The sequence below is a fragment of the Panthera onca genome, chromosome B3, assembly GCF_046562875.1.
Source record: "Panthera onca isolate mPanOnc1 chromosome B3, mPanOnc1 haplotype 2, whole genome shotgun sequence".
Classification (NCBI taxonomy): Eukaryota; Metazoa; Chordata; class Mammalia; order Carnivora; family Felidae; genus Panthera; species Panthera onca.
In genome coordinates, this window is record NC_138344.1 from 83,847,853 (window position 1) to 83,860,236 (window position 12,384).

The following is a 12,384-nucleotide window of genomic DNA, read 5'->3' on the forward strand; positions in this document are numbered from 1 at the left end:
CATATAATATTTGTCCTTTTGTGTCTGGCTTATTGTACTTAGCAGGATGCTTTCAAGGTTCATTTATGTTGTACCTCGTATCAGAATTTCATTTCTTTTTTGAGACTAAATAATACTACATGGCATGGATATACAACATTTAGTTTATTCATCTTTTGATGGACATTTGGGTTGTTTCCATTTTTGGCTGTTGTGACTAACTCTGCTATGAAAATTGGTGTACAAGTATCTGTTTGAGTTCCTGCTTTCAATTTTTTTAGGTATATATCCAGAGGGGGAATTGCTGTATCATATGACAATTCCTTTTTTCTTTCTTTCTTTCTTTCTTTCTTTCTTTCTTTCTTTCTTTCTTTCCCACCATATTGTTTTCTAGTACACACCATTTTATATTAGTATCATCCATGCAGGAGGATTCCAATTCTCCATATCATTACCAACACTTATTATTACCTGTTTTATGTTTTATTTTTTAATCATAGCCATCCTAATGAGTGTGATGTAGTATCTCTCTCTCTGTTTTAAGTTTATTTATTTATTTTGAGAGAGGAGAGAGAGCATGAGCGGGGGGGGGGGGGGCAGTTAGAGAGGAGAGAGAGAGAATGCCAAGCAGGCTCAATCCCACAAACCATGAGATCATGACCTGAGCTGAAATCAAGAGTCAGACACCCAACCGACTGAGCCATCCAGGTGCACCATGAAGTAGGATCTCACAGTGGTTTGGGTTTGCATTTGTCTAATGACTAGTGATGTTGAACATTTTTTCATGTGCTATTGGACATTGCATATCTGCTTTGGAGAAATGTCTATTCAAATCCTTTCCCCACTTTTTTAATTGGGTTGGGTTTTTTCATTACTGAGTTGTAGGAGTTCTCTATATATTTTGGATATTAATCCCTTATCACATACATGATTTGCAAATATTTTCTGTCTTTTCACTCTCTTGATAGTGTCCTTTGATGTGCGTAAGGTTTTAGTTTTTATAAAGTACAATGTATCTTTTTCCTTTGTTGTTTTGTGCTTTGGGTGTCATACTGGAGACAACATCTCCAAACCCAAAGTCATAAAGGATTCTCTGTATGTTTTCTTCTAAGAGTTTTATACTTTTGCTCTTATATTTAGGGCTTTGATCCATTTTGAGTTAATTTTTGTATATGCTGTAAATTAAAAACCCAACTTCATTTTTTTGCATGTATCGGATATTCCTATGCCTTTTGGGTATGTTTATTTTTCTCATTTATAAACTTAAGATTGTAATAGTTACATCCTATATTTGTCTTAAAAAATTATTATATAGGGGTGCCTGGGTGGCTCAGCAAGTTAAGTGTCTGACTTCGGCTCAGGTCATGATTTCCCTGTCTGTGAGTTCGAGCCCCATGTCGGGCTTTGTGCCGACAGCCTGGAGCCCGGAGCCTGCTTCAGATTCTGTGTTTCCCTCTCTCTCTCCTCTTCCCTGCTCTCTCTCTCTCAAAAATAAATAAACATTACATTTTTAAAAATTATTATATATTATTTTATTGTTAAAAGGATAACTACACTGTGGACAACTTAAAAAGTAGATTTAATTCAATAAGACACTTTTAACGTTGATTGTATTTCATAGGCTGAGTATACTCTACACCACAGCGTTTTAGGGGTGTATAAAGAAAGACCTCAGTGTGGGAAAGAGAACTGGACTGGGGGCTGAATTTAAAAAACAAAAAGGGGCGCCTGGGTGGCGCAGTCGGTTAAGCGTCCGACTTCAGCCAGGTCACGATCTCGCGGTCCGTGAGTTCGAGCCCCGCGTCAGGCTCTGGGCTGATGGCTCGGAGCCTGGAGCCTGTTTCCGATTCTGTGTCTCCCTCTCTCTCTGCCCCTCCCCCGTTCATGCTCTGTCTCTCTCTCTGTCCCAAAAATAAATAAATGTCTCTCTCTCTGTCCCAAAAATAAATAAAAAACGTTGAAAAAAAAAAAACAAAAAAAACAAACAAAAAAAAAAAACAAAAAAAAGGATGTTACCAAAAGGAGCCAGCTCTAAAGATGAGTGCTGTGCTTCAGCAATGGGTTTGGGGACAACTGGTGTCAAGACCCCTGCCCTGGGTTATACCATGAAGGACTTTTATAATGAGAAACTGAGTCTAGAGAGTCTTCTGAAGCTCTTGTGGAATAAAGGAATTTCTTGGTAGCTCAGAGCAGGTCATTTTTGTTTTCTGCCCAGTGTTAACCCCAGGACCCTGACTACAAACCCAGGGTAGGCGTCCACCCTCCCACTGAGCCCTGCTCACCCCTGTGGCCTGGATCCACATATTCGCAACCTCACATTCTTCTCTGGTGACCGCCTGCTCCTCCTGAGCCGAGCCAGCCGAGCCGGGATCCCCCGCGCAGGCACAATCCACGCAACTCTGAGGCCAGCGCTCTGCCCAGAGCAACCCAGCCCCTGCAGGGCGCGCCCTTCCGGTTGTGCCCCTGAGCTGAGGGATGGCCGCCAGCCTGAAGAGACCTTCAGATCTCTTCAGATCATCCTGTGTATTCCAGGACCCGATTTCTGAGGAAAACATTCTGAAGGGCTCTCACCAAAAGCAAAACAAAACACTTTTGATAAGACAGAGGTCTAAGCGGGCCTTTCCCCGCCGGCAGAGCTTCAGAAGGGGCAAGTTGCCGGTCGAGCACAGAGAGTGGGTCCACGCAGGGGTGGAGGTGAGGGAGAAGCAGAAGGGACCGGAAACATTTACAGACCCAGTCTCTAGCGAGGTTATGAATGGAGCCCAGGTCAGAAGGTTGTGACGTAATGAGACAATGACCTACCTGGTCACCTACACCATACTGCTTATGATTAAATGGTAACTTTCCAAAGCAGACGCTCAGGCTACCTCGGTAAATACGTTACATGTGGGGTAGATATAAGAAGTCATAAACTTAAGCGAGAAGGGGCTGATAGTAACTGGAAATTAAAAAGTGGAAAATAACCCCAAGATGATTATGCCTAAAAGCTTGCTTAGAGACTAGCTAAAATTGTTTAAAACGTATTCTCTTGTTGAAGATTTCCTAAGGATGGAGATTCTAAGAGGCTATTTAAAATAAGTTCTTATATACATTTAAATGGAATCCGTATTAGTGAGGTAGTGGATACAATGGGGAAAGTCCAGGACTTGGAACTGGGGCAAGTGAAATTGAATCCCTGGTTCTGCCTCTTTTTGAATGTGTGAACCTAACCTGGGGCAAGTTACCTAAATTTTCCCACCCTTAATTTCTTCATCTTTAAAATAGGGATAATAATAGCATTGATGTTATAATACTGTTACAAGAAATGAATGAGGTAGACTGTATGAAACGTATATTGTCTAGTGCTATACAAATGTTAATCCTTCAATAAACTTGTGTTTTGCAAACTACTTGTACAAAAGGTCATCCCTTCTATGGCCATTTATTTCTATTTAAAAAAAATTTTTTTTAATGTTTTTTAAATTTTATTTTTGAGAGAGAGACAGAGTGTGAGCAGGGGAGGGGCAGAGAGGGAGACAGGATCCAAAGCAGGCTCCAGGCTCTGAGCTGTGAGTGCAGAGCCTGACATGGGGCTCGAACTCATGGACTGCAAGATCATGAAGTGAGCTGAAGTCCTATGCCCAACTGACTGAGCCACCCAGGCGCCCCAATTTATTTCTATTTTTTAACTTTATAGTCAACACTGACATCTTTCCTTTTCTCTACATCATTATATTGGTCACTGGACACCACTTTAAAATGGCTATTTGTGGTCATGTTATGGATGTAATTTTGGTAAGGCCAACCTTATGAAAATGTATTATTTTCTGTGAGCCTAAATTATATTTATAATTCAGATGCCACCAAGAGGATGGTGGTCCCTGGTTTATGGTTTCATGGACTTATTGTTTAGTCTATTCTTTGATTTGGATAAGAGAATATAGTCTGTAAGTTTTCCTTTAAAAAAAAAATTTTTTTTAACGTTTATTTATTTTTGAGACAGAGAGAGACAGAGCATGAACGGGGGAGGGTCAGAGAGAGGGAGACACAGAATCTGAAACAGGCTCCAGGCTCTGAGCCGTCAGCACAGAGCCTGACGCGGGGCTCGAACTCACGGACCGTGAGATCATGACCTGAGCCGAAGTCGGCCACTTAACCAACTGAGCCACCCAGGCGCCCCTGTAAGTTTTTCTACCATATCTATTTATTAAGAATAATAGTCTTGTCATTTGCAACTATGTGGATGGAACTGGAGGGTATTATGCTAAGTGAAATTAGTCAGAGGAAGACAAAAATCATATGACTTCACTCATATGAGGACTTTAAGAGACAAAACAGATGAACATAAGGGAAGGGAAACAAAAATAATATAAAAACAGGGAGGGGGACAAAACAGAAGAGACTCGTAAATATGGAGAACAAACTGAGGGTCGCTGGAGGGGGTGTGGGAGGGGGGATGGGCTAAATGGGTAAGGGGCACTAAGGAATCTACTCCTGAAATCATTGTTGCACTATATGCTAACTAAGTTGAATGTAAATTAAAAAAAAATGAATGAAATCTTGCCATTTGCAACACAACAACAACAAAAGAATAATAGTCTTAACATGAAAAGATATTTTTCCAAAGAAGACATACAGATGGCCAAAAGACAAATGAAAAGATGCTCAGCATCACTCATCATCAAGGAAATGCAAATCAAAACCATAATGAGATATCACCTTACACCTGTCAGAATGGCTAAAATAAAAAACGTAAGAAACAACAAGCGTTGGCAAGGATGTGGCGAAAAAGAAATCCTCTTGCACTGTTGGTGGGAATGCAAATTGGTGCAGCCAGTATGGAGGTTCCTCAAAAAGGTAAAAATAGAACTACCCTATGATCCAGTAACTGCACTACTGGGTATTCACTCCCAAAATACAAAAACACTAATCCAAAGGGATATATGCACCCCTATGTTTATTGCAGCATTATTTACAATAGCCAAATTATGGAAGCAGTCCAAGTGTCCATCAACAGATGAATGGATAGAGATGTGGTACATATATACAATGGAATATTATTCAGCCATAGAAAAGAATGAAATCTTGCCATTTGCAACAACATGCATGGAACTAGAGAATATAATGCTAAGCAAAATAAGTCAGTGAGAGAGAGATAAATACCATATGGTTTCACTCATATGTGGAATTTAAGAAACAAACAAACGAGCAAAGGAAAGAAAAGAAAGGGAGAGAGACAAACCAAGAAGCAGAGTCTTAACTATAAAGAACAAACTGATGATTACCAGAGGGGCGGTGGTGGGGGTTGGGGGAAATAAAGCGGCCAAGAGTACACTTATCATGATGAGCACTGAGTAATGTACAGAATTGTTGAATTACTGTATTGTACACCTGAAATTAATATAACACTGTATGTTAGCTGCACTGTAATTAAAATTAAAAATTTAATGAAAAGGGGGTGTCTGGGTGGCTCAGTCGGTTAAGCATCTGACTTTGGCTCAGGTCATAATTTAGCGGTTCATGAGTTTGAGCCCCGCGTCAGGCTCTGTGCTGACAGCTCAGAGCCTGGAGCCTGTTTCAGATTCTGTGTCTCCCTCTATCTCTGACCCTCCCCCATTCATGCTCTGTCTCTCTCTGTCTCAAAAATAAATAAACGTTAAAAAAAATTAAAAAAATAATAATAATAAAATAACTTAATAAAAAAAAGAATAGGGGCATTCACTTTCAAATGCCTCCTCTCTGTAAAGAGAGCTTTCATACTATTCTTACTTTCTGATCTTATACTCCAATAAACTTTTGCCTACTGTTCATTTAAAAAAAAAGAATAATAGTCTTCAAGTATGACCTCTTCAATTACTAATGAGATATTCTGGACATCATATTCAATAAGATTTAGAGAAGCATAAGCACTCATACACAAAACCCCTCCCTCAGTCAATTTCAGCTCTTTTTTAATAATACCTTGCCCAAACCACCAAAGGTTCTTTTGGAACTGAAGTCAGAGCTGGAATGTTGCACTTATTAGCAGGGGTGAAAGGTGAAGGCAGTAGAGGGCTGCCGGAATGGTGCATTCCTGAAAGCCCTGAAGAACAGGTGGGTCTAGTTGCCCATGTGGAGCAGGTAGGGTAGGAACTAGAAAGGAGTTGCGGTGTGTTTCAAATTAGTCATTGGGATGTCAGGGAGAATGTTGACATCAAGTCAGGACCAAAATGATCGAGGAATTAGGAAACCAAAAAAGATGTTTTACCAGGGCATAAATTAGGGACTAGACAGAGTCAGGCTGCCATGGGAAAAGTCAGTGTATCCCTGGATTAAATCTTGTACGCAAAAAAATCCCACTTGGAAACTAGAATCTCCCTTTGGGTTGATGCTCAAGAGTGTCCATGGTTATCTTCTTTAAAAAAAAAAAAAAGATATTTATTGACCATTTGCTATGTTCCATCAGTATTCTAAGCGCTTTGCTTGTATTTTTTAATTTGTATAACACCTCTATGGAGTAGGTAACCTATCTGCATTTTATAGAAGAAACCAAGGTGAAGTTAACTAGCTTGTTCAAAGTTACTCGTCCAATATTGAGTATAGCTTAACTATTAGAGCTGTGACCCAATCCATACGGTCTGACTCCAGAGCCTGCACTCTAAACCATTATAGTCTATGGCTCTTTGCCATTTGAACTCATGTTTATCATTTTGCCATTTCACTGGGCTCAGCCTAGTCTTGAGAGAGATGGTTGACGACATGCAGATCAGGTCCAGATATTATTTAGTCTAATTTTTCTTGTTAAGAGCATAACATTTAAGAAAAAACTTAAAGAAGTACAACTTAAGGCAAAACGTCTTTATCTCCTTTAGGTTAAAAAACCTCTAGTTTGCTGCACAAAAGCTCTTGACATTTTGTCATCAGAATTCTTCATGGCTGATTTTTCTCAATTTTGGATTTGTTCACTTATAGAAGAGAAGTTGGTCTTATTTTCCCTCCTTCGAGGAAAGACCATATTTACCTCTCTGTATTCTAAACTCTCAATCCTAGCATTGTTCCTCCCTGGAGGCATATTCGATGTAAAGGGATTCCAGGATGTCCAAATGAATATGTCAACTAATGAGATATGTGTAATTAGAACTCAAGAGAAATTAGGGCTATGAATTTGTCTATTGTTAATAGAGAGGTTATAGCTGAAGTTATGAGGTTAAGACCTCCAAGGAAAAATAATCAAAAAATGAAAAAAGAGGGCTCAGTCCAGGTGGAAAAGACTATGTAGATCATTCTAGTCCAATCCTTTACAAAAATCTCAACTCCCCAGAATAAAATCATCCTACTTTACTACTATACTTGTGATAATGGAAATTTATTAACCCCCTAAATAGTTTCCCCTTTCAGTTTCCACTGAAACAAATTACCACAAATTTAGTGGTTTAATAACACAAAAATATAATCTTACAATCCTGGAGGTCAAATGTCCAAAATGAGTTTCACTAGGCCCAAATCAAGGCGTTGACAGGACTGAATTCCTTCCAGAGACTCTAAGTAGCATCTGTTTCCTTGTCTTTCTGGGTTCCAGAAATTCCCTGTATTCCTTGACTTATGGCCCCTTCCTTCATCCTCAATGCCAGCAACATAACATTTTCATATCTCCTTTTCACCCTGGCCCTCTGCTTCCATCATCACTACTCCTTCTCTGATTCTCTTCCCTCTTCCATTTAAAATTTTTTTATTTTTATAGAATTTCTCTTTTTTTAATGTTTATTTTGAGAAAGAGTGCATGCATGAGAGAGAGAGAGAGCAAATGGGGGAGGGGCAGAGAGAGAGGGAGAGAGAATCCCAAGCAGACTCTGCACTGTCTGCACAGAGCCCAACCCAGGGCTTGATCCTGTGAACCATGAGATCATGACCTGAGCCGAAATCGAGTTGGACGCTTAACCAACTGAGCCACCCAGGCGCCCCTCTCTCTTCTATCTTTTATTTATTTATTTATTTATTTATTCCTTTCTCTCTCTCTCTCTCTCTTTTTTTTCTCTTCTATCTTTTAAAAACCACTGTTATTACAATAGGCTTATCAGGTAATCTCCTTACATTAAGATTCTTAAATTAATCACATCTACAAAGGAGATGGCCTTTTGGCATGTACAGCAACATATTCAGGGGTTTCAGGGTTGAAGGTGTGGATACCATTATTCTCTCTACCACACCCTCCCAAAGTAGCCTACAACTCTAATGGCTAGAAAATTCTCATTTTGAGCTAAGCTTTGTTTACATGTAGTTTCTATATATTGATCCTGGCTTTGTTCTCTAAAGTCACAAATACCAAGTTTAATATCTGCCACATAACTCTCCTTCAGATGTCTGAAAATATATTGATCCCTCTCCCCTTGACAAAACCATATCTTCAGCGGTTTCATAAGACATAGGTTCAAATTCCTATTATCCTGGTTGGCCTCCTTTGATACTTTTGGCTTAGCAATGCTTTTTTACAATTTTTATTTATTTATGTTGAGAAAGAGTGTAAGTGGGGGTGGGACAGAGAGAGAGGGAGAGAGAGAATCCCAAACTCCACACTGTCAGCACAGAGCCCAACACGAAGCTTTATTGCACAAACTGCAAGTTCATGACCTGAGCTCAAATCAAGAGTCAGATGCGTAACTGACTGAGCCACCCAGGCACACCCCTCAATGCTGTTTTGAAAATATGATGTTGTCCGACCAAACAAGAATAGACGGGGCCAATGTCTCTCTGGTTCTACACACTGAATTTTAATTAACAAAGCCCAAGGTTGTAGTTTACTAAAATTCTTGTCCTTTTAGATACTGCTTCAGATACTGCTGAAGGACCTGTTTACCTGAACTATACTTGTAGAGTCGATTTTTAACTGAAATTCTGGCATTTACAATGGTTTATCAAATAACTTTTTAGTGTCAATGAACAAATTAGTAACTTTTAAACAAAAATTTTTTTTAACGTTTATTTATTTTATTTTTGAGACAGAGGGAGACAGAGCATGAACGGGGGAGGGTCAGAGAGAGGGAGACACAGAATCTGAAGCAGGCTCCAGGCTCTGAGCTGTCAGCACAGAGCCCGACGCGGGGCTCGAACTCACGGACCGAACAGAATAGAGCAAGAAATCCATGCTTATACAATCAATTAATCTATGACAAAGGAGGCAAGAATATAAAATGGGGGAAAAGATTGTCTCTTCAATAAATGGTGCTGGGGAAATTGAACAACTACATGCAAAAGAATAAAACTAGACCACTTTCTTATACCATACACAAAAATAAACTCAAAATGTATTAAAGACCTAAATGTAAGACCTGAAACCATAAAACCCCTAAAAGAAAACATAGGTGGTAATCTCTTGGACATCAGCCCTAGCAATATTTTTCTGGATGTTTCCTCAAGCAAAGGAAACAAAAACAAAAAAGTAAAAATAAACAGGTGGGACCACATCAAGGTAAGAGATTTTTGCAGAATGAAGGAAACCATCAACAAAATGATACAATCTATGGAAAGGGAGAAGATATTTGCAAAGTATATATCATCTAAGGGGTTAATATCCAAAATATACAAAGAACTCATATAACCCAACACCAAAAAAACCCCAAATAATCTGATTAAAAATGGGCAGAGGACCTGAATGGACATTTCTCCGAAGAAGACATACAGATGGCAAACAGACACATGAAAATTTGCTCAATATCACTCATTACAGGGAAATCCAAATCAAAACCACAATGAGATATCACCTCACACCAGTCAGAATGGCTAGTATCAAAAAGACAAGAAATAACAAGTGTTGGTGAAGATGTAGAGAAAAGGGAGCTCTCATGCACTGTTGGTGGGTATGTTAATTGGTGCAGTCACTATGGAAAATAGTAAGGAGTTTCCTCACAAAATGTAAAATAGAAATACCATAAAGCCTAGTAATTCCACTTCTAGGTATTTACCTAAAGAAAATAGTACCATTATTTAGAAAAGATATATGCACTCCTATGTTTATTGCATAAATTATGTATGTATGTGTTTATTTATTTTTATTTTTTAAAAAAATGTTTTATTTATTCTTGACAGAGAGAGAGAGAGAGCATAAGCGAGGGAGGCGCAGAGAGAGAGGGCGACACAGAATCTGAAGCAGGCTCCAGGCTCTGAGCTGTCAGCACAGAGCCCGACGCGGGGCTCGAACTCACGGACCGCGAGATCATGACCTGAGCCGAAGTCAGGCGCTCAACCGACTGAGCCACCCAGGCGCCCCAAATTGTTATTTATAATAGCCTTGAATTTTTTTTTTTTAACGTTTACTTATTTTTGAGACAGAGAGAGACAGAGCATGAATGGGGGAGGGTCATAGAGAGGGAGACACAGAATTGAAACAGGCTCCGGGCTCTGAGCTGTCAGCACAGGGGCCCGATGCGGGGCTCGAACTCATGGACCGCGAGATCATGACCTGAGCCCAAGTCGGCGCTCAACCGACTGTATAATAGCCTTGATATGGAAGTAACCTAAGTATCCATCATAGATGAATGGATAAAGAAGATGTGATAAATATATACAATGGAATATTGCTCATTCATAGAAAAATAATGATATCTTGCCATTCACAACAACATGGATAGATCTTGGAGGTGAAATAAGTCAGACAGGAAAAGACAAATATCATATGATTTCACTTGTATGTGGAATCTAAAAAACAGAAACAGCAACAAACTCATAAGTACAGAGAACAAACTGGTGGTTACCAGAGCGGAGGGGTAATGAGGGGATGGAGAAATAGGTGAAGGGGATCAGAGGTACAAAATTCCAGTTATAAAATAAATAAGTCACGGGGATGAAAAGTATGGCATAGGGAATATAGTCAACTATATTGTTGTAACACTGTATGGTGACAGGGATGGTGAATAATTGTGGTGAGCACTGAGTAATGTATAGACTTGTTGAATCATTATGTTGTACACCTGAAACTAATATAATATTGCATGTCAACTATATTTCAATTAAAAAATGCCAAGACTATTTATTCCCTTATAAGGGTAGGTAGATGTGTTCATTAGAACATAAACTCCCTAACTCTGGAAAATAGTATGGAGGTTCTTCCAAAAGTTAAAAATAGAACTACCGTAGGGCCCAGCAATTGCACTACTAGGTATTTACCTAAAGGATACAAAAATACTGACTCAAAGTAATACATGCGCCCAGATGTTTACAGCAGCACTATCAACAATAGCCAAATTATGGAAAGAGCCCAAATGTCCATCGACTGAACAGTGGACAAAGAAGATGTGGTACATATATGCAATGGCATATTATGAAGCCATCAAAAAGAATGAAATCTTGCCATTTGCAATGATGTGGATGGAGCCAGAAACGATTATGCTAAGCAAAATAAGTCAGTCAGAGAAAGACAAATACCATATGATTTCACTCATATGTGGAATTTAAAAGCAAAACAGATGAACATGGGAGGAAAAAAGAGAAGGACAGACCATAAAACAGACTCTTAACTATAGAGAACAACTAAGGGTTGCTGGAGGGGATGTGGGTGGGGGGAAGTGCTAAATGAGTGATGGGGATTAAGGAGGGCACATGTTATGATGAGCACTGGGTGTTATAGGTAAGCGATGAATCACTAAATTCTACTCCTGAAACTAATGTTACACTGTATGTTAACTAACTGGAATTTAAATAAAAACTTGAAACAAACAAAAAAACCCACACGAACTCCCTAAGCACAGAAACCTTGTGCTATTTGTCTTTGTATCCTTCCCCCCGCACCCTGCCCCCCGTACTTGGGACAGGGGGAGTTCTGTAAATGTTTATATATGAAAATATTTCCTTTTAGATCACCTATAGAAAAGGAACAGAGCAAAATAATATATATAAAGATTTTTACTCACTTTATTTAGTACATCCATTTTTCTACAGATGTGTGGTGTTTATTGTCTCTGGAGAGCAACAGTAGTCTGAAGCTCAAGGGACAGTTTTCCATGACCTAAGCAATGGAATGAAGAGAATAACTAAATTCCAGTTTCTTTTTTTTTTTTTTTTTTTTTTTTAATTTTTTTTTTTTTTGGGACAGAGAGAGACAGAGCATGAACGGGGGAGGGGCAGAGAGAGAGGGAGACACAGAATCGGAAACAGGCTCCAGGCTCCGAGCCATCAGCCCAGAGCCTGACGCGGGGCTCGAACTCACGGACCGCGAGATCGTGACCTGGCTGAAGTCGGACACTTAACCGACTGCGCCACCCAGGCGCCCCTAAATTCCAGTTTCAAGCATTTGAACTGCTCTTAAACTTTAGTCAGAATTCTTTATATCCTTTCACAAAATGGGCCAAGTCAGTTAAGGAAAGTTACTGAGAAGCTTTGAGGATATGTGAATCAATGAATGCGAAGAACTGTTCATTTTAACAACTATGTTTGTACACATTTAAGAATAGTGCT

At 39.4% G+C, this 12,384-nt stretch overlaps 1 protein-coding gene across 1 annotated transcript in view; it reads right to left on the reverse strand.

Moving 5' to 3' along the window:
* Positions 1–2,280, reverse strand: part of BAZ1A (bromodomain adjacent to zinc finger domain 1A) — a 134,407-nt gene extending 132,127 nt beyond the window's left edge. The window contains exon 1 of the mRNA XM_060619488.3: positions 2,262–2,280. The gene's annotated coding sequence lies outside the window, so the exon portion shown is untranslated. The remainder of the gene's footprint in view (positions 1–2,261) is intronic.
* Between the last annotated feature and the right edge of the window lie 10,104 nt (positions 2,281–12,384).